Genomic DNA, 26974 nt, shown 5'->3' on the forward strand with positions numbered 1-26974 from the left:
GCTATCCCCAGGTTGTGGTATAGGACTGTATGCACCTGCACATCCATATGCTACCATAAATTGCGATGCACTGCGCGTTTCCTGTCATCCCCACGGAACATTATATTGGAAGAAAACGTGAACTACACACACACACAAGCTGCCCACCAGGCAAAAATATCGCCGCGTATCACATTCAGCATTCACACCGTGCCGAGATATTAACTTCGCGTGAGAATGCGTCACTTCTATAGTCGCCTGCTACGGAATATCTCGTGGCCGCGCCACAGGATATTTCCGCGCTTAGCAGAGAGGATATGACGTTGAGCACTTGTACTTACGCGGCGGCTACAATCAAATGCGTTTTTCGCACATTCCGCTGGAGTACTCTGTCGTTTGTGTGAATACATGGAGTTTTGCTCTTATCCCCTCTTTGTTCATCAACAATAACTGTTGCGTTCAGATCTGTAACAGCAGAGACTATATAGTTTTTTTTAAAGAATGGCTCCATTTTTCTCTTTTCACCTTCAAATATACATATTCGTGATGATAAAAAAAGAAAGATACTGCAGACAGCGAGAGAGAGATTCTGCAATACTTCGTATACCCTCCATTCGTCGGAAAACTCCTTCTGATCTCGTATGAGCCTTAATACTACTTAGGGCTGTTCTCGGCAATGGCTTGCGTGGTTCACATGAGTCACCAGCTAACGTCTTTGTCATGTATAGTGGACGACCAAGTTAGTTCAGTTTCGGATTGCAAACGATAGTTTTCCGGGTATAGAGACGCTTGAAACTACAAGTCGGTAAGACACCGTTCTTTCCTTTTCACTCGTACCACCGAATAATTCTAGCGAATAGCCAAGAAACCAGATGTTTATTACCCCGAGATTTAAATCCTGAGATTTTGGCACATGAAATTTTGCCGAAATTCCGGCATTTCGGGATCCCGGGATCCGAACCCTAGTCTCATGCATGTCCGATAACTCGGAGAAGGATGTACTATCATCATTCACCTATCATCCCATCACCTCATATCTCACACTAACCATTGTCCCCTGGCGTAATGAGCCACAAATTCCAGGAGCAAATTCCCTGACCCGTCGTCACTATATGTATTTGCCGTTCTTGTGCCCGACATCCCGAACGACATTGTTCTCTCGCCTGATTTGTTGAAAACGAGAGGTGTACGCCCCCTTTCGTGTGACACTTATGCAGTTATGTCACACGGGCAGACTTCGATTATCATTGTGACCAATGACTATTGAACATTCGCGTAGCGCCACCTAGCGTGCAATGTGTGAACTTCTCAAATAGCATTGGATTCAATGCTCGTTGAGAAGTTCACCCGGTACACGCTTTGTGGCGCTACATGTTCAATGACCATTCCTTTCAATGTTCGTCGAAGTCTGCTTGTGTGACATAACTGCTAAGTGTCACACAAAAGAGGCGTACGCCTCTCGTTTTCAACAAATCAGACGAGAGAATGATATCGTTCACGATGGTGGGAAGTACCTAAGAACAAGAACGGGCGAATACGTGTACTGACGACGAGTCATAAAAATGGCTACGCCCCGCGATTTACACAAATCAGAAGTGATAAGGACCATCATTCGACGGTCCAGTGGACGGACCTTAGCGTGTTATGACATTGGCGGCTCATGTTTTAAGGCGATGTCCACAGCTATAAGGCCAACAAGCAGCAACGGCAAGCTGACTGCAACATCACCATCGCCATCTATTTTAAGAGCCTATCTTACGTCACAAGGGACATTCCTCTGGGCCTCGTTGTTCCTTGCGACCTACAAACGCAGCAAACAAAAAGAGAAAGGATAAATACCGCAAAAAAAAAATAATAGGTCTACCAATCCAACCCGCTATGAGGGCGACCCGCACCAATGTAATCTGCATTCCTTTCACTTCCCTAATAGCACTACAAGCACGTCCATGTCCTTTTCGACGGAACAACCCTGCTACCGGTATTCCCTCTATACAGAACATTTCATGTCCCTGTCTATCTTACGTGAGCACGATCGCATAATTGACCGTGTAGGCCAGATTGAAGAACTTGTTCTTACTGCCAAGCCGAACGCATTCGCGTGTCACGACTTCATCAATATAATCAGACACGTCAAAACTTTTTTTTATTCCATCTGTTCTATAGGTCCGCTTCCTATTCGATGTTTGTTTGCGCTAAGCTGCATTGATTAGTCCTTGGAGTAACAAATTAGAGTCGCCATAGGCGAAAGAGGTCGGTCCGGTGCGAGAGTCTGAGATGCAAGATGTTACAAGTCAGACAAGGCAACATGGATTCACCCAAGACATGCAAATGCTGTTTGTATTTTTTGTGTCCACTGCATCCTTGCGCAGTTGAGGAAAGCACTGAACATGCTGCATTTCCTGGTCTATAGAGTGATTTGAAAGATGATCTTTACCGTCTGGAGAACCCAAATCTCAAGGTTATGAACGTGCTGAGTTTTTTTTTATAATAGGAAAAGAAGGACGCGGTATACTTTCGGTTCTATAGTTCTGCAATGAAGTGGACAAAGTTCAGTAAGTATAGCGCTAACTATACGGCAAGGGAGTACATCACCATCAAATATAATAACAAAAGTATCGTATGTGTGAACAGGGACGCCACTACCTACATCAGCCTATGTGTCATCTAGAGGATGTTTTAGTTTATATGTCTGTAGAGGAGGAGGAGCACCTGAACGATCTTGTCGTTGTGAATTCTGGCCAGGCGTTCGGGAACTTTCATAGCATCAAGAGCTGCATTCAGCAGCCAAGTGGCAATTGTCCACAAATCGTTGGCACTTCGCTCATCGAAACATCACTTCTGTCTGTCACATTTCCCACGCTTTTTAATCTTCCCTTTGCACCCTTACTCCTCAAGACCACGTACCGTTTTACACACTAAGAATAAACCAGATAAGAAAGAAAGGAAAAAAAGGCTCACTCTGGCGCGCACAGCGCCCTCACACGTACGCCCGCCACATTTAACAGTAGCGTTCCCCCTTTCCGTTGCTTCGCTACACAACAATGAAGATTCCCAGTGTGGCTCACTGCCAAGAACTACTGCATTCCCGACTACTCTTCAATTTCTTTATCTGCCCTTACGCCTTCTGCCCTTCTTTCTCCTTACGAAGCTAATAAAAAGGGACAAACAATGCTGCGAACAATGAGCTACAAATTCGCCCTCTGCCGTTCACTTCGCATGTCGCCCTCTAGCGGACGGAGTATCAGCTACGTGACAAGCGGAACAATATGAAACACTTCTGTCAGAAAAAGCGAAAGCGTGAAGTTGCTCTTTATCTGTTCCCACTTCCGGTTTGCACGCTTCTAACTTCCGCTTTGGTTAACCCTTTCATTGTTTCCAGACCTCCATTGAAAGAAAAGGTTGGACATGGGACGAGTAATGTTGCCCGTTTTTGTTGTTAAAATGAGTGGATAAAAGGGCAAAAGTGGGCTCATTGTGTCCGGTGACTGTTGTTTGAAAGAGGGACCATTAGAGGTACTTCTTCTCGTATTGTTCTTAGAATGAATAGCGACACGGTTGTTCCTGTAATTGACCACTGTTAATCATGAAGTGTTTTTTTATGTGTACCCTGAATGACATTGTGCTACCTATTGTTTAGGGACCAATGTTTTTGACATTTGATGAAAAATGCCCTGCGGAACGCCCGACGGATATCTCACAGAAATTAAACGCGTGTTATCACGGTTATCAACCGATCCACCGCGAGAATAGGGCACGCGTGTATCTCTTAAAGCCTGAGTCAGTATTTCATGTGTAGGTAAAGATTTACTGCAGTATGGGACAGGATAAACAGTGACGAAATGAAAACAACGAGGAAACGAGCGCGCAGCAAGCCGTTCGAGCCCGCTTCCATGAAGAGGCGCAGTTGTATATCCGCAACACGACCTACTAGATTATAACGACCATATCATAACCGGCAACCCCTATGAGGAGCCCGTCCGCACGATCCGCTAGGGGCGCTAATCATCGGCCCGCGAGATCTACATCATGATTGGACGATGCATATTTGAATTTTGAACGCGCTGAAGCGGGCGTACGACCGACTACCGTAGCAGACGACAGCAACAGCTCCTATGAAGACGCGTAGAATGGCGATGATAATCAACTTTAGAAAGAAGCATCTCTTGTGGGACATCCACCACTTGTACAAAAATACTAAGGAAAGCTGAAGTACAACGTATTGCAGAAATTGAGGAAGCAATAACCGGGACGATGTGTAGCGCCCCCGCTAGCTTCCAGATGCGGCGCTGCGAAGGGGTGCCTATGACATGGTCGTTATAATCTAGTAGGTCGTGCTCCGCACATATCTTTATCTGGCACAAACACCAGGGTGCGCGCTCATTTTCATTTTACAACAGCAACCAATGAAATCTTCCTTACCTTCCTGCTATAGTACGGCCATTCACTGCACGACACACTAAGCAGACGAGTGCACGGTGCGTATTCAACACCATGTTTGTCGAGGCACAGAAATCATATTTGCTGGGCTCGTATCCACTTTCGTCAATCGCTAATTGGACGCGACAACCATCACAGAAGTAACCTTTCGTTTGACAAGACGCGACCTAGAACGCTTTACCGGCGCCGTTAAGCGGAAACCCAAGTCGTCGTCCTCCTCCCCCGTGAATCATTTTCCCTTTCTAGTATGCTGGGTGTTGACAGATGACACGAAGGTCAGCTAACCCACCATCTTCTTCTCAGCGCCACGATAACGTCCCGTCTCCGGAAACGAAATGTCTCATTAGGAAGGGAGCGCATTCTTCGTCATTTACGCCGGAGTCATCAACCGGGAGGCGTTTTAGACGTCAGCTTTGCTCGGAATTTTGATAAGGGCATGTACTCGTTGGTTAATGTGCAGACCCTGGTTCTTATTCGTGACTGAGGGAACTGCCTGAATAGGGGAGTGTCCTAATTGCGGGCCTCAAAAGTTTAGCTTTTTATTTATTTATTTATTTATTTATTCAGAATTTTGTATCACGCTTCTAGGAGGCGCTGGGATCGGGTTTATCAACGCGTTTAGAGAAGAACCTCATAGAAAGTAAGAAAATATGAATCGCGAATATATAAGTTTTACTCTATACCGACTACATAAGCTAAATTAAATGAACTTACGTTGCCCTTACGTTTGATGGCATGAATATTTGATTCTACGTGATTTACATTGAAGCTAGACCGCAATAACTGTCGCTTCGCCGTGGAAAGCTTAGTCAGAAATCCCTACATGCAAGTCATCGTTGGCTTCCTACACCAGCGGGTGATATAGACACGCTGTATATGCGCTCATAAATTTGGTGGAGTAGTATAAATGAGGCAGTTAAACTTTGAAGGACGAACACAACACAAGTATCACAACGCCCATACTTCAATTGCAATTGCTTGCCATTATTCAATTCAATTTGGTGCGTTTTATAGTGAGGGGGGTGTTTAGCACGTGGAACTGCACAGCTTGGTTGTCAAGATACAGGCTTCTTGTGTTGTTTTTGTTTGTTTGTTTGTTTGCTTGGAGAATTGTGAAGTTTCTTATTGTTCGAATAGTTGACATTTAGCGCTGGTCCCGTCTGCTGCTATATATCAACATGTTCTTGCAGTTGTATTGATCATGTTGAATACATAATCTCACGATTCACTATATTTGTCACCTCGACGAGCAAACACTCTGCGTAGTTGTTTTCCCTCTTCCGACACACACGCTGACCGGACTAAAATACTTAAAAAAAATAGCAAGGCATCCTAGAGTTGGCAATACAAAGGCAATACAAAGCGTGATGTGGACAAGCATTACGCTTGTCTCATCCTACAGTTGGCAATACAAAGGCTCTCTGCATGTCGTTGAGGAAAACTCAACTTGACCATACAGCTACCACTACCTGCGCCCAACGCATTTTAAATCCCGCAATCTTTACAGATCCTGGCAAAGCTTTCACATTCCAACGTAACTGCGAATATACTTAAGCATGGGACGGCGCCCAACGAGGTCTCGCGATGGCTTAACCAACATGGACTGCGCAAGAAACGCATGCGACGTTCCGAGCCATCATGAATAATTCCGGATTCCCGTTAACGTAATTCCGTTAGCCTCTCTCTCTCCCCTCCTTCTTCGTCCATATATATAAATACAGCGCGTGCCAATGTAGGCACACTCTTTCTCTCTTTTGATGCAATCTGTATGTTTTGTAATCACGTAAGGATTTCACTTTCTTCAGCTCTTAATGTGCATCCGGGTGTGTCAATGTCTTGCCCTATGCTTCCTCGTTTTCCGAGAAAATGAGTTTGGAAACTAGATAGCCGCTTCCTTGTCTGTGTGTTGGATAAGAGAATGTCTTTCGAGTGTTTGTTGCCGGTTTGTTGTTGAGCGGTGCAGTTTCGTGGAACAACGGCTGAATTCGTTACGTGATGGTACGTAGCGGTGGCGGGGAAACCCCGTTGTCTATCGCAGAATCGCCTTGGTGGAAATTATACCCCTGTCACACGAGCATTTTCGATCCTGCTCGACCAAACCTGCTTGAACCCAATGCAGATCGGATGGTGCTACACGGCCGCTTCCAAGCAGGATCGAACTTTGATCTTGCTTGACTCAAGACAGTTCCCATAACAGGATTGAGAATTTCAAGACGGCTCGACGGCCGCCATTTGCATCCTCGACCCCGGTGAACTGTCATAACTTAAGACGGACATGCGCGCGAAGCTACAAATGATGCTTATCATCGGTATACGATAAATTACCACTAATATCGCTGTTATATAGGAAACGCGAAATTAATGAGTTCCGTTTATTCATTTGCCTATGCGCATCAATCAATGCGCATTGAAAGTGGCCGTGTAGCAGCGTCAAAACTCGAGCGTGCTCGGGAAGTTCGATGCAGATCGGATTCGAGAAGGATCGAAATGCCCGTGTGACAGGGGTATTAGAGAAGGTTCGAATCCATAACTTTTCCAAATCCGAATCCGAATCCGAAATCCAAGGAAGGTTCTGCGAATCTACGAATCTTACGAATCTCGAATCTTTGGAATCCTTTCTTTAAAAAGAGTTTAAAAAAGCCAGGGGAAAAAAACACTTCTACTGAAAAATGTTTTGAAGCAGAATTTGATATCTTTGTTTTAACGAGAAACAAATTAAATAATAGTTCAGTTTCAATGCAATAGTGGGGTAGGGTACCGCACCACAACGGTGAAACACCCCATCTCATCGTCATCATCTATTGTTGCTGTTTCAGGAGAAAACATACTCATATATTCCTTCTTAAATGTAATTTATTTAACACGTTGTTCATCGACTATAGGAAATACATAAACTCTCGAGTCTGAATTCTTCCATAAAACTATAAGAAACAATCAGAAGCAAAACCATGTTTCGTCTAAACTTGTAAATGTCGGAGCTTTATGCTGTGGTTTTGGCGCGCCCCGGGGCCCACCGGCCAATCAGGCGTTCGGCTGACTTCGGAGGCCCCAATTTTAAATAGAAACAAACAAAGGTGGTTGGTGGATTCGAAAGATTCGATTCGCCGTTTTGGGCACTAGGATTCGGATCCGGATTCGGATTGGGATTTGGATTTGGATTCGGATCTCGAATCCCTGCCTATAGGATTCCAGGATTCGCGGATTCGGTTGGCCCATCCCTATAGTGGAAATCAAGTTCTCTGTTCGGATTAATTTTCTATTGGGTATCACGTTCACTATTGGTAGCATCGTTAAATGTCTTTATTCGTCGTACAGCAAGTACAGGCATTTGACGGTGGTGCGTTCCACCAGCCCTGCGCAATCCTTCTTCGTTCCTGCAGCAAACCCGGAGATATGCGGTTATATTGTGGGCAATGGTACAGCTTTGCGCAAAAGTTTACGGAACACTGCGCTGGCGTATTTCTCCATCGCAGCTGCCCCCTGCTAGCCATCAGGAAGAGATCGAATAAGAAAGAGGTGACCGTCTATTCTATCCATCTCTCAGCGTGTGTATTCGCTCCTGTTTGCTGCTAGGGTGTCCCTCCAATGGAGAAAAGCAGCACCCAGTTGTTCCGTAAAATGTTGTCCCAAGGTGTAGTATATTTCAGGAGAACAACGCTTGCCTTTTTTCTCAGACCAGAAGAGTATAGGGCTTATCTTATAGGGTTATATCTCCAGATTTCACGGACTCCTTAGTTCCTCATAAAAACCAAATCGCTACCACAACTACCATTGGCTCCGGTCCCTGTCGGGTTCTCCTCCTGCCGCATACTTTCGGGGCAAACTGGGAAAGTCAGCTGGTGTATGAGTATAACGTAACTATATTGCAGAAGAAGAAAAGCAGAGTGCATAAAAAATATACTGGTTCCCCAACAACAACAACAACAAATACAATCCTGACTATGACATGGGGTGATTCGCCACTGGAGAGCAGTACACTACCACATTACACGCAAAACATTAGATGTGAGATATGAGAATGAAGTTAAAGTTATGTGCAAGTACAACAATTGAGCTCTCCTCCACTGGCTGCACTACGTTGCAAAAAGGAAGATGAAGAAGAAAAAAAAAACACATGAAAGACGCATCAATGGTCATTGTGATACAGAGTATGACCCTACAGCGTCTGGAGCAAACCGGCAGACAAGAAGAACTCCAAGAACATCAGAAGACATCGACGGTGTTGCACGTGGCTCTGACATGGGCCAAGGATTGCAGCCAGGTTGAATGTCTGTCGGCTAGCAGTACTCAACTGAGCACAGGGTCCTCGTTCCCCATCAACGCGTGGCACAATGTCATAATAGCACACTGCCTGGTAATGGTGCATCGCAGTGTGCCTTGTTGTTGCTCAGCAGAGTCCTTGGATCCCACAGTCTGCCTTATACGACTCCGAGATGAAAAAGAATCACTGTTCTTTCTCCCTTGTCTTTCCCCAAGTTCTTGGGCGTTGGAGGCTTACATGTTCGTGTCGTCCATGCGTATGGTCTGCCTCGGCTAAGTATCGTTGTTTACGTTGTATACACAACATGTCGCCCTGCCTTGTGTCTGAGTAAGTGAGAGAGATGTAAGAAAGAATAGGAAGAACGGGGGGGGGGGTGACTGGTTCTCCTTCCCCCTCGTACTTGAGGCACTCTAAAGGCACTCTTGAGGTAGTCTGAGGTGTAGCGGCAACATTCCCGACCGGCAATCAAGAGTGTCGAAGTTGGAGTCCCTGCATCAGTACCTTTTCCTGGGTTGTGGTGGTGGTGGTCTTGGTGGTGGTGATGGTGGTGGTGATGGTGAGGGAACTGCTTGTCGTTGTCAGCCACGCTCAAGCGGGCAATGTCACTACTATCGTCCTGGGCCGATATTTGTCTTGAAGCGTCTGATGAAAATCTAGGGAAAACATCCAGACAGTAGGCGCCCGGATTCATTCACCCTTACACTTCGTTTCCCGCAGTTTCTCCCAACGAAAGTCAAAACATGAAACAGAAAACGCAACGCAAACTACTCCGTGCCGACTTAGTACGTCGTTTTCGTGTCAAACAAAGGGAGCGCTGGTGACCCAAATTTCAAAACCGACTCTGCCTATTACAAACTAACTTTAATATTGACTTAAAAATGCTTTATCCTCCGCACACGGTTATGTGCTTGTGTGTCTATGTTTAAACTATAGTTTTCGTGAACCGGCACGCAATAGCTGCTGCTGTGTTTGCCATCTGCCTGGCTCAGCGGGTTCAAAAGTTCTTCCTCAGACAGGCTTTTCATCACTTCTTCGCGATCAACGTCAGTTTCCTTTTCTTTTTTTGGTTCTGCTTTTCCTTCTCGTCGAGCTATTCAGCTTGTTCGCTTTCGCTTTGCTGGGAAAGTGTTTGTTAATCAAAGAGAGAGGCTTTCGCGAAAGTGGGCTTCCCTGTTGAGGCACCCTCCTGTTTTGCTGCAACCGTTCTCTTGGGACTGCATGTTTGAAGTGTCGCTCGTGGAGGTCATTGGGCTAAGAGCACTCTTTTCTCCTTCGGAGATAGTTTGTATTCGTTTTTTTACGTTCGCGAGAAAAGAGAGAATGCGCTTAAAGCGAGACGTGTGGACATCACGTAGTGCGTGACGTGACGCTTGTTCTACGTGGTGTTCTACTCGCAATATATGATTATAAGTGGGAGCAGCCTGCACATCTCTTTGATTCCCCTGGTTGGCTGTGGAACGTCATCGAAGACAGTCTTGGGTAGTAACTAAGTAAACTAAACTGGGTAAACTAGTTACTTTTTGCAGTAACTATAGTTACTTCCTTTCCTGCAGAAGTAACTTATAACCGCCACTATATAGATGCCGCTTTTGGTTAGTTGTAATTGTAAAACGTAACTGTAATTAAGTTACTCAGGTAACTGCAATATTTTCCACGCGTCAGGTCTCAGCGTGATGGTGATGTGATAGCAGCCAGGATGGCCTTATTACACTAACTCCCACCGTCGCTGTTAGGGCCCATGGGAAATGTTATATTTACAACACGATGTAAAGGTATAACTATATGCTTGGACAGTAGAATGCTATATATTTTTTTAATTAAAGTAAAAATAAAGTTTTGAGTTCTACATTTATTTGGCTTATTTCCTCAAAAGGTAACTGTAAAATAACTATAACTTGTAAAGTATCTACTACTTGTAAAGTCACTATAAGTTACTTTAACGTACGTGATAACTGCAGCTGTAACCATTGTTACGTTTCAAAAAGAGTAACTGTAACCGTAACTCGGTTACTATTTTTGCAGGCTAACTGTAACTGTAACTTACCCATAACTAGACAAAGACAACCGTTAGGGAAATGATGAGCAGCGTAAACGTTACACCGTGTATCCCTAACACATAGTTCGGGAAACGAAAACGGTATGCTAATGAATGTAACATATTACTTGCAGCTGCCCAGAAATTATTACCCCCGAATAAGAATGCGCAGCCAACATTCTCCTTGCAGACACGGACGAACTGTTCAACTGTGTGGAGCAGCCACAGTGCTTTTCCGGTCTGCAAGCACCAGAATTCCGGGACAAAACATCTCAAACGTCTCTTGGCAATCACATGTTCATCCCTTAAGCGAAAACCCACGTTATTGTTGTTTTCCTGAGGGAGGGGACGGGTGCCGTAGCCAATCAGGCCAGAGGCCAACAGATCAGGATCTCAAGAAGTCCGTAACGGTTAGTCACAAGAATTCAGAAAGGCAATGCTTGCTGATGAGATAGGCGAAACAAGTTAGTCCTCGAATGTTGTTAAGGCATTATTCTTAGTTTGTTTCTGTTGCCTCCATTCTTCGTTCGTCCAGTGAAATTTCTCAGTATGGTTTGCTTAGGAAGAAAAGAAAGATGGCGGACAGAATCGAATGTATATGCCTCACCTTTAAATTCCTGTCTTCCTATTGGAAGTTGCCACAGAAGCTTGGGAACTCCCTCGAATAGTGCCCTGACGAATACCAGAACTTCGAATCACTACTGCCCCTCTTGTAGCACTTGCAGACGCTCTGTGTTCAGCCAGAGCTTGCAGTAGACTGTAATGCCTCGCACCACGTGACCGTAGCTTTCAAAGGCGCAAATGTCTCCTTTCACACCTTTCAAATCTTTAGTATACTTTCATTCGCATGTGGTTGGCCATCAAGATCCAAGCGAACGAAACCAGGGACGAGACTTCAACCACACTACACAATGACTTTCCAATATTTCCCACAGATGTCAGCCAGACCTCAGCAAGAGTGTTGCGGGTATGCTTCTTGAACTTTCACAACTTCAGCACAATCCCAGAAAAAGACAACTCTGTTATGCCTTTCGGAGAACACCGTAACGTGTTCAACAGGTTTCAGCAAGATGATGCCGGGGCTTGATTCTTTCACTAACAGTTGCAGTTTTTGATTCTGTTTTCAGCAGTAATATCCACTACAGCAGGTCTAGAACAAGACCACATGAAACATGTTGAAATGTTCATGACCAGTGCAGGCATAATGGTTATAGCATACTTTCGTTGCTACCCTTTGCGTCAACATCAACGTGTATGTTCTTGCGGTGCAGCCGAAGAAGAACCCACTTGCACAGAGAGAGAGAGAGAGAGAGAAAATGTTGACGTTGGCACCGCTCCGGTACAGTTAACTACTCCAGAACACTTGGTGGACGTTATCTCATTATCCCAATCACTATGATGAACCGTAAGTCTCAAAAGACGGCCGCAGCACGAGGCACAAAGTGCGGGTTATCTTTTCCGATATCGCCTGTCCCCCGAACGTCTTCTCCACACTTGCACTGTCTTGCCTTCACCACTCTCCAGTAGCACTTTCCAGGCTTGCCCTCAGGCTGACGCACGTCTTTAACACACTGCACTCCTCAGCGACTTTCAGCAGCCGTGCTTTTCCAGTGCACTTTGTCGACTTTCCGGGCCACGCGAAAGAAGCGTCTCACTTTCGATGTTAATGCGTCTTGGACAGACGCCCGACTGGGAGAATCTTCATCTGTGTTTGAATGAGCCGTGCCAGTGGCGATGCTGTGAGTGCAACACAGCCTTGCACCTTTGGCAAAAAATCGTCGGTAGCCTGAAGGGTAGACTTGATCTGTTCGTGACATTGAAGTCCTACCTTCGGTCACGTCTGTTTTTTCCGTTACCGTCGCTCTTGTCCTTGTAGGCTGCTTCCTTGCGCTCCATTCGGCGCGGTTGCCATAGCCAACTTGTCCACGTGTATTTACACGCGTGTGTGTGATGAATTATGAGCGTCCGATGTTTCTGCTATGATGATTATATATAATTGGTTTGAAGGAGAAGCATGCATATTGACAAGTATAGTATACGCGGTTGGGTAAGACGACGGTTAGAGGCTCCTCATAAGTCAAGAGATGTCATCGTACATTCTAGACTTGGTTGTTGTTGTTGTTTGTTGTTGTTATATACGTATGCTTCGAGACTACACAGTAGCTAAAACCACAGAGGGGCATCTCCGCCAGCGGATAATGCCGGTCATACATTGAGTGTGGCACCGGATGCAAGGCTGACGGCGAAACCGCGAGGAACCCGTGTTTTGTGAACGCGAATATTTTTCACGTATTTGCTTTAAAAAAGTACGTTTTCTCCTGCGAATAGTGTTTTGCCAACATGATCAGTGTACACGCAACAATTTGAAGAATACGGGTGCGCTACTTTTGGAATCTGATGCGTTATGCGCCCGCTCCGAGCTATATAGTCACACGGTGAAGTTGAGGGTTAGGCCCCATATCCTCCAAATGCCCTTTTTCCACCGACGTCCCCAAATCAACCAAAAGCTCATTTCCTAAGAAAAAGTGTTTGGAGGTTCTGGGCTTTCGGCGGATCTGGGCACGCGGTTGGCAGTGACCCATCCGGCTGCTGCTCATCCAGTGCTCGAAATGTCCATTCTGTAATGTAATGTATGCGGTCCACTGACTTGTACAGATTCTTTTGTTCCCGGCGTGCTTAATAATTCTCCTTCGAGATGTAACAGATAGGACGGATATAAAAATGGTGTAGAAAATCCACATTAAAGAAGCTGAGCTTGGATGGGTAGAAATGACACGGCACTCTGTGTGTACATCTCATGTCACTTGTAAATGTCCAAGCTCAGAAGTGAAGATTACGAAGGGAATGTATAAATGAGGTCGCGTTCAAGAAGCGCTCCGAACAGAGAGATACTTCGAAAATAAATTTTATTCATCTGCACGTTGCTGACGGGAGAAGCACTATCTTCGGAAGCTCATGGAGGTCCGCGCGACATGAGGCAGGAGGAAAGGACATGGTGGGAATGGTATGTTCTGTGGCTGGAGCACATAGCGGGACGGGAAAAAACAAACAAACCTCAAGCGCCTTCTGGGGAGATTGACAGGTTAGACGATATGTCGGTTTCATTCACGTTTACTCTTTACAAGCTTTTTCTAATGGTTGTTTCAGCCGGCGAATAGCGTGTTTTTTTTTTAACGTGAAATATACTTTGAAGTATAATTTGAAGTATACTTCATCGAACGCGATTCATCCGTGCTCATCAAAGAGAGACTTCTCATAACGACGCTACAGAGATAAAATCAAAGTCAAACAAGTCTATTTGGGCAAGGATATTCAAAAGGTGTCAGCAAGGGTCATTTTTGGTCAGTTGTGCCTCCAGTAGAACGCTTGCGCTCTACTTAGTACCCAATAGAGCGCTTACATAGAACGCTTTCTGTAGTTCTGGGTGCTCGGATGAAAAAGGGCATTCGGGGGATGTGCGTCACTGTGCCACCCGCGTGTCCAGATCAACCGAAAGCCCAGAACCTCCGAACATTGTTTCGGAGGAAATGAGCTATTGGTTGATTTGGGACGTCGATGGAAATGGGTGTTTGGAGGATGTGAGCTGCTGCCGAAGTTGAGCTGTAGCTGTAAGACTTGGGTTGTCGCGGAGTATAGATTTTGGGTATAATTGGTAATGTAATCGGTGAGGTTGAACGAAATTAAAATCTAGTCAACTTCAGAAGAGTACAGATACGTGTACGTGGAAATATATTTCTCAAGTCCAGAGTTCACGAGGTGAAGGCGTCGTGGCATTTGCGCTGTGGCCACTCGAGTGGTTCGTTTTGTATCGCCTCACCTGACCTTGTTAATCAGAACAGAACTGAAGGTGAATGCATCACTATATTGCTGTCATACGCTGGGGAAAGCATTTTCCATGAGGAGTGTCCTCATCATTGTTGGGCACACGGGCACGAAAAAATTGCATTATGGTTGCGACAGGTCATCCCAGATTATCCCAGATAAACTTCGAAGACGGTTCTTTGCAGCGATGTGAACCTGCATTGAAAGTTTCACAGCGAAGAGAAAATGGGCGCCGCGAATACCGGAACTCATGCGGCTCTGACGTCACAGACCTCGCTGCCGCCAGTGAGGCAGCGCACGTGCTTACGGCTGTCGATGGGAATGGACGCAACTCTGAGCTCTCTGACGTCCGCGCTTTTCTGGTGAGTGTGTTCGAGGGCTTGTATCCCCCTAAGTACGACACGCAGAAGAATAATTATTTTTTCCTCAGTATTCTGGCGTGCAGTACCTTGCGTCCATGATGTAATGAACCACATCTATGAAAGTGTCGCAAACCCTTTAAGTGCTTCACACGGTGATATTTAATTACATTTGTCTGAATGACAGTTTCTGCTTAATGAGATCGCCACAACTCATTCGCCGATTAGATGTCTATACTCTCGTTCCCATTGTCTGCGCAGAGTAACAATTTTATTTTTCCGTAAAACCACTTTGCACCGTGCAAGGCAAGATTATTTCATAATTTGAGGTTACACGAGTGTTCCTTGATGAACGACAAGATGAAGTTTGAAATTTTCACCGACAAAGTCAAAAGAACGCATGACTGCGCAAAGGCGGCGGCATCGACATCATGGCGTTTAATTTGTAACAAACTGACGTGCGGCACAACCTTCGTGGATAATGCCATTCTGGATTCGAATGACATTAGACGATAATGTCATTTGTTCTGCCCGTGTGGCACAGGTATAGGGATCACTATTTATCCTCGTTTAAGAAAACAAGCATATTGTGTTCGTCCGTTCGTGTGTTTCAGTCTCGGAACAGTTACTTCCCGTCATTATTGGACATTATCACTAAGACTGTGTGAAGTGAGATATCATACTCTGATTCAATAAGGAACCATATTCAGATGTTGAATCAGCGCAAATTTGATTAAAGAAATAAGGACGTGAAACGTTGATTCAAGCGTCATTCCTGTTAAAGCGATAACCTTACAGGGTGCAACAACGTCGCCAGCCATGTTGGTCCGTCCGTAGCAGTTGTGGAGAGAGAAGAAAAGAGCAAAGAAGAGAGAGAAGAGGCGAAGGCAGAAGTTTGGTACTTAAACGACCCCAACAACACCGTAGTACCCTCTGGATGTACGAATAATGTCCTAACGGATTCGTAGGAATTAATTAGGACATTATTCGCACATCCAGAGGATATTCGGTGTTGTTGGGGGAATGCGGACGCCCAAATGTCAGGATCGGCAGATGGCCGCGTATACAAAGCTAGCGCATTTACACGCATTTGACAGGATGTCAAAAGACGAAGCCAATTTTTTTATATGTATATTACATACATATTTGTATTACACACACTGTTAACGAAACAGTGTCAAACAGTGGAAATATATAAACACTATTCGCACAAGGATGTCCCATTTCAATACCTTGATCGATGAAATCAAAGGACATCACTGTTGACAAGGCCAACACGGATCGCTCATACATCGTTATAACGGTGCCAAATTCTCACACGTTTTACAGCACCCTCCATCCATCCACGTATGCCATATGCGCATGCACTCGTCGTGAGGCGGCCATTTTGATCCCCCTGAACTATTTAACATGGCCGTGACAGTAAACGCTCCCAGGAATTGATGCAGTCAAGTATTCTCGAGCGGTAAAAAAAAACCAAAGCACACAAGCCATTTTCCTTTGGCTGATGAGGGTAGGCACTTTAGCTAAATGGGAAATCGTGCCGGGCGGAAGCTCTGCGGGTTGTCGACCGGATAGCAAGGTCGTCGTCGAGCACTTTCTCGCGATCAGCGGTGGATTGTTCGTGACTTTACGGGGTGTTAGGCTTAGCTGAGCACTCGTGGACGCATGATGTCGTCGAAGGACGTGTCTGTTTGAGAGGTTCACAGATGCACACTTCAACATTGATGGGGATGATACTTAGCCGTCCGAAGGCTGTAGATGGAAGTAGTTTGGTATTGACACCGTTCTGTTTTCACCTTCTTGGCTGTTTATCTTGTTTATCTGTTCATCCGGACCGTGTTCGTCGCGGCAAATTAATGCCGAATGTATTTATACGTGGCTTAGGGGTTATCTGATTGCGCTAACAGGTGGCAGGTCGGCAGCGTAGCAGGTTCACGGCGTTCTTGCTGTCCATTAGCAATTATAATCAGTGGCGTAGCCACGGGGGGCTAGGGGGGGCTCGAGCCCCCCCTACCTGACCGACCCACGGAAATCGTGCAAATCCGAGGAGAAAATAATATATATATGGGGGGGGGGGGGGTGACAGTGTGACGATCGCGAAAGTTCTTACAGTTCATGGCGTCTAAGCAGCACTCTTGAATGGTTTTCAAAGTATGAGCTTTTCAAAATCCTTCCAATCTCGTGACGCCACCTCATTGGACATGACAGCCTATTCATGTAATCGTATTGTGCACGTCCAAATCAATTATTTTCGTTCTGTTTTTTTTTAACCGCATTTTGCGCCGTGCACGAGTATGTGTATGTTGTCGCGCCCAGGATCAGCGGCGGGGGGAGGGGGGAAGTAGGGCGAGTTTTCGTATCGAGCCCCCCCTACCTTGGAGGTCTGGCTACGCCACTGATTATAATAACCCCTGAAGAGCGCGCATACCGGAAAGCAATGTAACAATAAACAGATACCAAGACAGATAACAATGTGCGCCTGGGTTTGGATTTCACCACAAAAACTGCTTTATTACTTTGATACTTTGTTATACCCGTGATTGCCTTCTTTTTTTCTCTCCTCTGTTTGCCCCGTTTTATCCCTGCAAGTCGTGATGTCGTCGTTTTGATTCTTATATGCATCGCTTCCTGCACACGAACTTGTCCTAAAGCGAAAGCAGTCCCCGACTGAATGAAAGGAACAAGCGATTGCGTATAAGCCAACCTAAAAATACTTCCAACCATGCTGATCATTCATCATTCCTGCACGACGGCTATTGTCATTCTGGATGTTTGTGGGCGCGTCCGGGAAGTGAGCGTCGCCACCCGCTTCCGCGGTTATATAAATTTCTGCCTTTCTTGGGTATTTATAGAGATTATAGGTCTCGTTCCATCGATATATCCGTGGGGCACGTCCTGTTGTTTGCAATGTGTGATGTTATTGAATGGGGTGGTCGGTCAAAGCGACCGTCACCGAAGGCTGATGGGACGAGGTACTCGCGTGACACAACCAGGAATCGTGACACAGAAACAATCGTAAATGGGTTTAATGGCAGCGAGTGGTGAAAGAAGCTGGGCCAAGCGCACTCCGGTCATTGCGGAGGTGATCGATAGAAACCAAGACGGAAACAGCAAGACTTGGAACAGTGGAGCTCAGCCGTTGAAACGATGCCTGAAAAATATATCGAAGCGGTCAGAAAAGGTCTGCAGCGGGTGATGTTCAAGATGTCCTGTGGTAGCAGCCTGTCCGATCCAGGATTGCTCTTCACGATGATCTGTCTCGTCCTCTGCCTTCTCTGCCGCCTTGATGCACGTATCGATGCTGCTGACCCACGTACCCGCACTGTATCTTGGCACCAATTCATGACAGAATGTTAAATTGTGTCAGGTGACTTCTGAAAAATTAAGTGTAGTGTATGTGAAATGAAGAGAGAAGTGACCATGCTCTGGGATGACAATGTTTTACATGACGTTTTACTTGGGGCGTCGTACTCAGCAAGGAATGTCGGTATGTTGTTCTGCAAAACTTGGACTGACTTTGACTGACTTGTGGCAAAACTCAATCTGCAAAGAATGCCACTGTATGGTGCCAGTGAGCGGACGAATAAGAAGCGTGGTCGGCGCGAACTTCCGTTCATGCGACAGTTTTAGTACGTGTTCCACAACGACATCACCCGGTCCGACGATAAACTGCAGCCATACTAAATCAGAAGACAGCCTGCGGGGGTCTGCTACCCTTTTTCCCCATACCATTTTGTGCGCGGGGAACACTACGAGCACGAGGAAAGTTCTACCTTCCGACATTGCGATATTTTACACCAACACTGACAAATAAAATAAACTTCTCGAGCTAATGAAAATATGACATTCAAAATACGGAGTTATTCGACATCAACAATAGCATTATCAATAGCTTTAGGAACACGAACTTTAATAATAGCTTACACAAAAGCAACAATCGCTTCATTAGGTGAAGATGACAAACCCGTCTCATACTGCTGCGCATGACACCGTAACCGTACAGACTAGAGCTTAGCACTGGAAGACGCCATTGAAATTCAGTTTGCGTTTCATTTCTGCTTTTTCTGCTTGACAGGAACTTCACAATCACGCAGAACGTGGTCTGGCTGCAGGCTGACTATCCTGTTAGTGTTGCGGCTGCAACTGGCTACTTTCGGAGGCTTATCTTGCGGTTTTACGGTGCTATAAGATGTGGCGAAGTGAAGTGTTGGAAAGTCTGGATCCGACCTTTTGCTCGCCTATCTCTCTCTAAGCAGATCTTTCGTGACACCATAGTGGCAGTGGAGTGATGAATCTTCGCAATTCGATGGCGCTTCTAACGTGAGTTCAAATCCCAGCACACGGGACGCAGAGGGACTTCCGTCTCTCGAAGACCACTTCGCACGAGGATAACTTGTCCTGTACCGCAACGCTGCGTCTTTGACTGGGGATGTACCCGTTTGTAGGATAGACGAATTATCTTGTCTTCTTGTATCGTGCTGTTGCAACCGATCGAAGAACGTTCGCAACATTAACGCCGCAGGTCAGTAACAGACATTGGTGTTTCGTGGTATAGTGCTGGACAAAAGTTTACGGAACACGCTCAGGCACATTAGTTGGTGGTGGTAGTGGTGATGGTGAAAGTGCTTGCCGCCATCACGCTTTTTAAACGTCCGCTCACTGGCACCATACAGTGGCATTCTTTGCAGATTGAGTCTTGCCAAAAGTCAAACAAAGTCAGTCCAAGTTTTGCAGAACAACATACCGACATTCCTTGCTGTGTACGACGCGCCAAGTAAAACGCCATGTAAAACATTGTCATCCCAGAGCATGGTCACTTCTCTCTTCATTTCACATACACTACAGTTAATTTTTAGAAGTCACCTGACACAATTTAACATTCTGTCATGAATTGGTGCCAAGATACAGTGCGGGTACGTGGGTCAGCAGCATGGATACGTGCATCAAGGCGGCAGAGAAGGCAGAGGACGAGACAGATCATCGTGAAGACGTTCTGTGACAGACTAGAGCAATCCTGGACCGGACAGGCTGCTACCACAGGACATCTTGAACGTCCCCCGCTGCCGACCTTTGCTGACCGCTTCGATATATTCTTCAGGCATCGTTTCAACCGCTGAGCTTCGCACTGTTCCAAGTCTTGCTGTTTCCGTCTTGGTTTCTATCGATCACCTCCGCAATGACCGGAGTGCGCTTGGCCCAGCTTCTTTCACTTCTCGCCGTCATTAAACCCATTTACGATTGTTTCTGTGTCACGATTGCTGGTTGTGTCACGCGAGTACCTCGTCCCAGCCTTCGGTGACGGTCGCTTTGACCGACGACCCCATACAATAACGTCACACATTGCAAACAACAGGACGTGCCCCACGGATATATCGATGGAACGAGTACAATTTATTTTGTCGGCCTCACAAAGGTGGGCAACGTCACGACTGACGCCCTGGGGAATGTGCATCCTGGGCCGACTTCTAAGCGAACTGTGTCGACATATGTCTGAAAGCGTCTGAGGAAAACGCAGGGGGAAAAAACCAGACAGCACAGCCGACACCGGGATTCGAACCCGGGTACCTCCGGCACATTCCTTCCTCAGAGTGACATGCTATATAGCTGGCAGCGCACGGGACCGTACGGACTGCCTAGGTATCCCATGTCACCTGCTTGCAACTCCGCACGGTACCATTCGCTGTTAGCATGTCACAAATAAATAAACAAACTGAGGAAGGAATGCGCTAGAGCGTGTTCCGTAAACTTTTGCCCAGCACTGTGCCAGAGAAACAAAAAGTGCACTAATAAATAAGAAGCTATGAAATGTGTACTGTTTGTAACCGCTTAAAGCAGTTCGCTCCAAATGACAACTGGAAATACGTAGATTTCTTGTCTCGTTGCTGAATTCCTCTAAAGCCACAGCGTTCTACATACTTAATGTACCAGCTCCCTATGGTCACATCCGGATCACTTTAGTATGATTCGCCTCTAAACGTTTGCCTGTGATTGTACAACTTATCCTGTAATATACAAAGAAGAGCACCAATACTGAACCTCGCTTTTCGTCATTTTCGTTCCTTTCACGTTCCGTAACCGTAGCAGGAGCACAGGGGACGGTTGCGCAACAGAAAAAAAGCGACAGCTCAATCCACACGAAACACGACTCTAGGCGCTCGATTGCCTTGACTTTATTCGTGACTAATATTCACGTTCCGTCTAAGAAAACTAATTGACCGTCCATGCGTCCGAATGAGATCAAGCGCCTCGAACTGAAATGTCCCTGTAACGTTGTTTCTTAGTCTGTCAATAGACGAGTTCAGAAAATCCCAGTGCTCTTTGCGCGCGCATTGCATCCTGGGCGCTTGCTGAGCGGGGGAACGAAGGATAATCCTTCACATTGCGCTTTCGCTGACCTTGACACGTCGTGGACAATGGACCGGTAGGGGAGAAATCGGAACAGTTTGGAGGCCCACCCGTTTCTTTCGTATTAGTAAACTCCCACAGTTCAAAGCGGCGCTAAGCACTCTGGGATTTTCTGAACTCGTCTATTGCTGTTCCTGCTCAGAATATATAGGGTGTTTATTTTTATCATTTACATTTTTATTAATAAAAAAGCTACGACAACAGCATAAATTTCGTTTTTGCACCTGAGCTATACGGCCAGGCGGATATCCCCTCTCGAAGAAAGTATGCAACTACAAGATGATAATTTACCTAAAATTCATTAATTAACTCTTTAAATTGTGAGGTTTCGGGCGAAAGCGAGATAGCAGAATGAAAGCCTATCCTCATTGAAAGCCATTCCACGTATTAAAAATCCTGAAACACGTACGTGCGTTAGAATATACCATCCCCGAATTTTAACAGCAACCACAGCAAAAAACCGTTACCGCGGCGACGGGGAACGCAGGAAGCACAGTGCTCATTGCACGGCAGAGGGCCACGTGATTTGGAGCGATGGAGATGATTGGAGTAGGTGCCTATTTGCTGGCCGGATATCCTGGCCAGATAAGCCTCCGTGGGCGGAGGTGACGCGCTCCTGAGGCGCACGTATATCAAAATTCTGGGATGCATATTTTAACGCACGTGCGTGCTTCGGGATTCTCAAAACATGGAATGGCATTCAACGAGGGTAGTCTCTCATTTTGCTATCTCGCTTTTGCCTGCAGAGTCACCTGATTAAAGAGATAATTAATGAGATTTAGGTAATTAGTCATCTTGTAGTTGCATATACTTTCTTTGCGAGGATGTCCTCCTGGCTGTATAACTCAACTGAAAAAAAAAATTACTTATGCTGTTCTCATAACTTTCTTATAAAAAATCTGTAAAGGATAAAAATAAATATCCTGTATTTCGTAACCACTCGGATACAACAAATTACATCGTTCTCGTGTGTTCTCGCTGTTCCAACGTATAGTGTTGAAATTATCTAAGTGAAACATGGTTAGCGTAGTACTGCCTCCGTCCCACTCGAGCTACCGCAGCGACCAGCTAAAAACAACAGATCAAATCCTTTAATATTCGCAATGTGTAACTTTATAGAATTTCGCGAATTGAAATATTCGCGAATTGTACGGTCACGCGAAAACCGCTAGAGGAAGTGACATTTCGCAAACTCACGCTTTAATTTCACCGTTGGTTGTACACGTTACTAGTAAGTAACCATTTGATCTACTTTGCAGCACAGACATGGTACTTTTATGATACGCGGCGCGAGTTTATCTGGGGCTTCTCTCGGCTTATGAAGAGTAAGCCAGCCCAATTAAGTCACGAAGTGTAGCGTGCAGGCTTCGCGGAATTGAGACTCACCAAAAATGTACACTACTATATAGAATTGGTCTACTTCGTGCAGAGATCCCAGTAGATGAAACAAACCCAGTACGCACCACGATATACAGAGACACAGACGGGTACACCGGTTGTGTTGTCTGTGTCCCCTTACTGGGACCTGTACTGGCGCTGTTTCACCTCTACTGGAAATTGTACATTGCAATTGTACATTGTACATTGTAGCGGGTTTCCGCATTATTATAGAAAAGGTAAAGTAAGAGCGTGCGAGTGAATGAGACAGAAAAATAGAGGGGAGGAGGAGTGAGGCGTAGAACGCGTATAGCGTTCTTCGTATTCGGGTATTATTTCGGGTTCGTTCTGGTTTTATTATTTTTCAGATTCGGGGGTTAAAAATCGGGCGATTATTTCGAAAGGAAATTCGGGGAAGAATCGGTCGTGTTCTGTCACGTGTTCTGTGTTGTCGGCAGTTTCCGGGTGAAACTAAAATCGTGTCAGTCAAGCTGCAGAGATGATTGCAGGGACGAACAATGGAATTCCGACCCATGTAAAAAAAAAAAAGCAATAATAATAAGCCGGCCTTTGGTACTACCCAGGAGGTGACTGACAGGAGGACCTTAAGGTGTTGATTAGGGTTGAGGGTTGATCAGGTGTTGATTAGAGGAGTTGAATTAAGGTTGATAACGTGATTCATCCCTGGCTCGTTGTGAAGTCATGTGAGCTTGAAAGACCTCGGGGATCTCTGGGAGAAATCGGGTTATGTCCGAATTTCAGAAAACTGGTTCGGGATGCAAATATCGTGAAGAATCGCGTTTAACCGGAAAACGAAGAGCCCTAAGAAAGCGTTAGCGCCGGTCTTGAGCCGACTTATCGCGGAATTTTGCGTCGACATTCGCCTGCCAGACTCGCCTGGAAACCATCAAGGAAAAACGCAGACGGCACAAGCATTCACGTCGATCATTGGATCTCGGGCCACACCTCCCACTCCTAGCGATGACGCGAAGAGGGGAAGGGGCTGTTTACCGGGCCGACGTTTTTATGCCTCAGACTTCTAAACAAAAACAAGCTTTTATTTCTTTACGATAAAAGTACAAAGAGGGAATAGAACTGCTGTACGCTGTGAGTGGACATAAAGTTATGCATCCGCTCGTCTTGTGCCTTTTCCTGCCCCCGGGGAAAGCTCTCGAGCGACCGGCGTGACGAGGAACCGTAACCGTGCCCGGTATGACAACAAAAATATTGGGAGCGGTTCACGTCGCGTTTGTTTTTTTTGTTTTTTCTGTTTTTTTTTTGTTTTTTTTTGTTTTTTTTTTCGTTCGCACATCAGCACATCTCACATCCGGATGAGATATTATTTTGTCTTGCGCGGCGTCACCCTCAAATGTGGTGTGCCTTGCGCTCGAGGCAATAGCCGCGCTTTGTGCTTCAAAGGTAGATCATTATTCTTTTTTTTTTTTCTGCATGCGCTTATTGTTAATATTGTATATATTGATTTGCTCATACTCATAGTATCGTATGGCAAGCTGGATGTTTACGAACGTACGGTACACCGTGCCCTGAACGCGCTTGGATGCCATATGATTTCTGGTTTTATGCCAGTGCGTGTTTTGTTGTATACACTGACTTTTATGCAAGGGAGGAGCAGACGATCCAAGACAAAAGGTTTACTGAAGCAAAGAACAAGAATGCACGACACAGCTCGTGTTCCTCGTGAGTCGTGACGCAGTGCCACCACCACCACCACACCACCACGCACACCACACTGGTCATATGAACACACATGCGCGTGTATTGGCATCGAGGCGGAAGACCAGTCACAAGGACTGGCTCCCATATAACTATCTCAACAAGCTAGGGCTAAAACTAGAACTAGTACAATGCCAACTCCTGCTTGTGAAATCACGTCACGTTAAGGATTGCTGTTCGTGCTTGTCGTCGCCGTGCAACTTTAGACTTTACATGCAATGCTTTAGGCTCGTTTCTACTATATCTCGAGGTTTGCTTTTCAAAATGTTTTTGATGCTTTAGTCTTTTCGTTTCTTTTATTTTTATACATTTTTCATCCTTTTTTTCTTTTCAGTTAATGTTTTTTGCAGACCAAAAATATTGGAGAGGACAGTCCTGACCTCGCCGAAACTAACAATGCCACCCTTTAAACAATGCCACCCACCTAAACACTTTCCGTGCTTCGCTTCCAAATAATGAAAGTTTGTTGTGCAAAAAAAAAAAAAAAACATCTGAAGCACAGAAACCAATTAAATTAATCAAATAAAATCACAAACATGTTTCACGCTGAGTATCATTCCTTATGGCCTGCGTTATGCGCGCCAGTTTGCCATGATATGCGGAATAGCAGAACGCTACGGAATAATAAAGGTAACGCAACGGACTACGCATCGTCAACGCTTCAGCTTGATTGACAGCGCACCGTAACATTTATGACAATATACACTTTGCATAAAGACGCTACATCGTGGAATAGTACAACGTTTGTATTGAGTACCGACTATCTATATAACACATTCAGTTTACGCAACACCTGCGCCAGAGTATTATTGCTTTTAAGGGAGTTGCTCGTCATCACGTTGTCTGTAATCTGGATAACGGCTACGATTTGTATCTCAATTAAGAAAACTGCTCAGTTAATAGTTGTCTTCGACTCCTATAGATACGTGTCTTATGAAGCACATACATCTTCCATAGCGTACCGACATGCATTTTCAAGGAGCTGAAATTTTGTCATCTGCGTTCGAACTTATCTTCGAATACACCCATCGTCCTTCATGTAGCTGTTGTTGTTGTTCTTCGAATATGCTTTGTGAATTTTTTTTTTGTGAGTCCCGCTTGCGCAACACGACGACGACGTTATTTTGATGATGATGATGATGATGATGATGATGATGATGATGATGATGATGATGATGATGATGATGATGATGATAGGGTAATTCTAGAGCAACAAGTTTGTGTACATTATTCCCTCCAGTGTGACTAGATATTATCCTCCAGTAAATAAGCAAGTTCCCCAGAACCCTAAGATACGTTATGGACGCTCAAACGTACTCGATGACATCAACAAATCCATTACCACAAACATCGTGTTTCTTCAATTCGTCTCCACTCCCAACAACAATCAGGATCACTGAAGAAGTATAGTGATTTCGTAACATAATAGGAAGCCCAGGTACACCAAAAACCAAACTCGCCGACTGGGAACAAGCCGGCAATTACCCGGCAAAATGATACGGGCTCGAAGAAACGACTCCCCGAATGGGAGCCTGTGTGTAGGCAGGGAAAACGGCGTCGATAAGCAGTGTATTTGGTCGCGAAGGCGTTAAAAGATACACATGATGGCTCGTCATTACGGGATAATCGATTTTCAGTCGCTTCCGTTGCGCGAAAACACCGCTGCAGGGCGCTGCGCTCGCCGGCTGATTCTTATCGTTCGCACGTTCAGCGTGAGCGAAAGCAGGGAGTTGTTACACATAGCTGTGTTTCTTGCAACGAAATGTTGTATTTTGATGGTTGCCAGGGGATTCCTTACGGAGCGTGCCAAATTTGGTGCCTTCCGTCTTTTTATGAATTTGTTTGCCCTGCTTCTGGCGTAGGTTAGTCCGCTTCTTAATACACGTTGTTTGCTACTCCATACGTGAGTTGACTCCGTACATGTGTAACGATTAAGAGAATCTTTCTTTTTATGTTTGTTTGTGTCGAACGTTCGTTTCGTTTTGTTTGTCATTTCCTTCATCGGTGGAACGCGGGCTCAGTTGATTGGATTAGTTCGTGAAAGTATTTGGGTCACCGTGTTTTTATCTTCGCATGCATCACGTTTTGGCGCTGAGATTCAATGTTTTTCATACCCTAGCCATGTGATTTCGTTTTGATCTTGTAGTTTGATTGCATTTTTTATCCGCCGTGAAAAAATTATTAACGCTCACTCCTCAAGCCCGTATCTTAATTTCGCTTGGTGCTGTTATGAAAGAGTCAGGCAGGCAAGAGTAATTGCTAATTGATATAGCAGTAATATTGATGTATTACTCTTCACAAACTAATCGTATTAGTTCTTGCTTCCCCCTGCCTCCCCATTGACCTCAACTACCTCTACGTTACATGTGAAAGATGCCGCCCGTCACGAGTTGTTCATTTGTGTGTGAATGTGAGTGTGATTGGTAACAATGTAAGAGAGTGTTAATGTGTTGGAAGTGGTGAGTGCGTGTATCTGGTGCTTCTGAAAGTGGTTTGGTGTGGTGATGGCGGGGTAGATAGCGTGGTGTAACAGGATGGTGAAGGTTCGAATCCCATCTCCTC

At 45.4% G+C, this 26974-nt stretch overlaps 1 protein-coding gene across 3 annotated transcripts in view; it reads right to left on the minus strand.

Moving 5' to 3' along the window:
* LOC135399002 (peroxidase-like) overlaps nucleotides 1-26974 on the minus strand; it is an 81700-nt gene that overhangs the window by 31558 nt on the left and 23168 nt on the right. The window contains exon 1 of one of the 3 annotated variants that reach the window (XM_064630624.1): nucleotides 11320-11922. The exons of 1 other annotated variant lie outside the window; for it this stretch is intronic. The gene's annotated coding sequence lies outside the window, so the exon portion shown is untranslated. Of the gene's footprint in view, nucleotides 1-4398; nucleotides 4423-11319; nucleotides 11923-26974 lie in introns of those variants that run through there. One more of the 3 variants, XM_064630626.1, reaches the window with a different exon arrangement.

This window comes from Ornithodoros turicata, chromosome 6 (genome assembly GCF_037126465.1).
Source record: "Ornithodoros turicata isolate Travis chromosome 6, ASM3712646v1, whole genome shotgun sequence".
NCBI lineage: Eukaryota > Metazoa > Arthropoda > Arachnida > Ixodida > Argasidae > Ornithodoros > Ornithodoros turicata.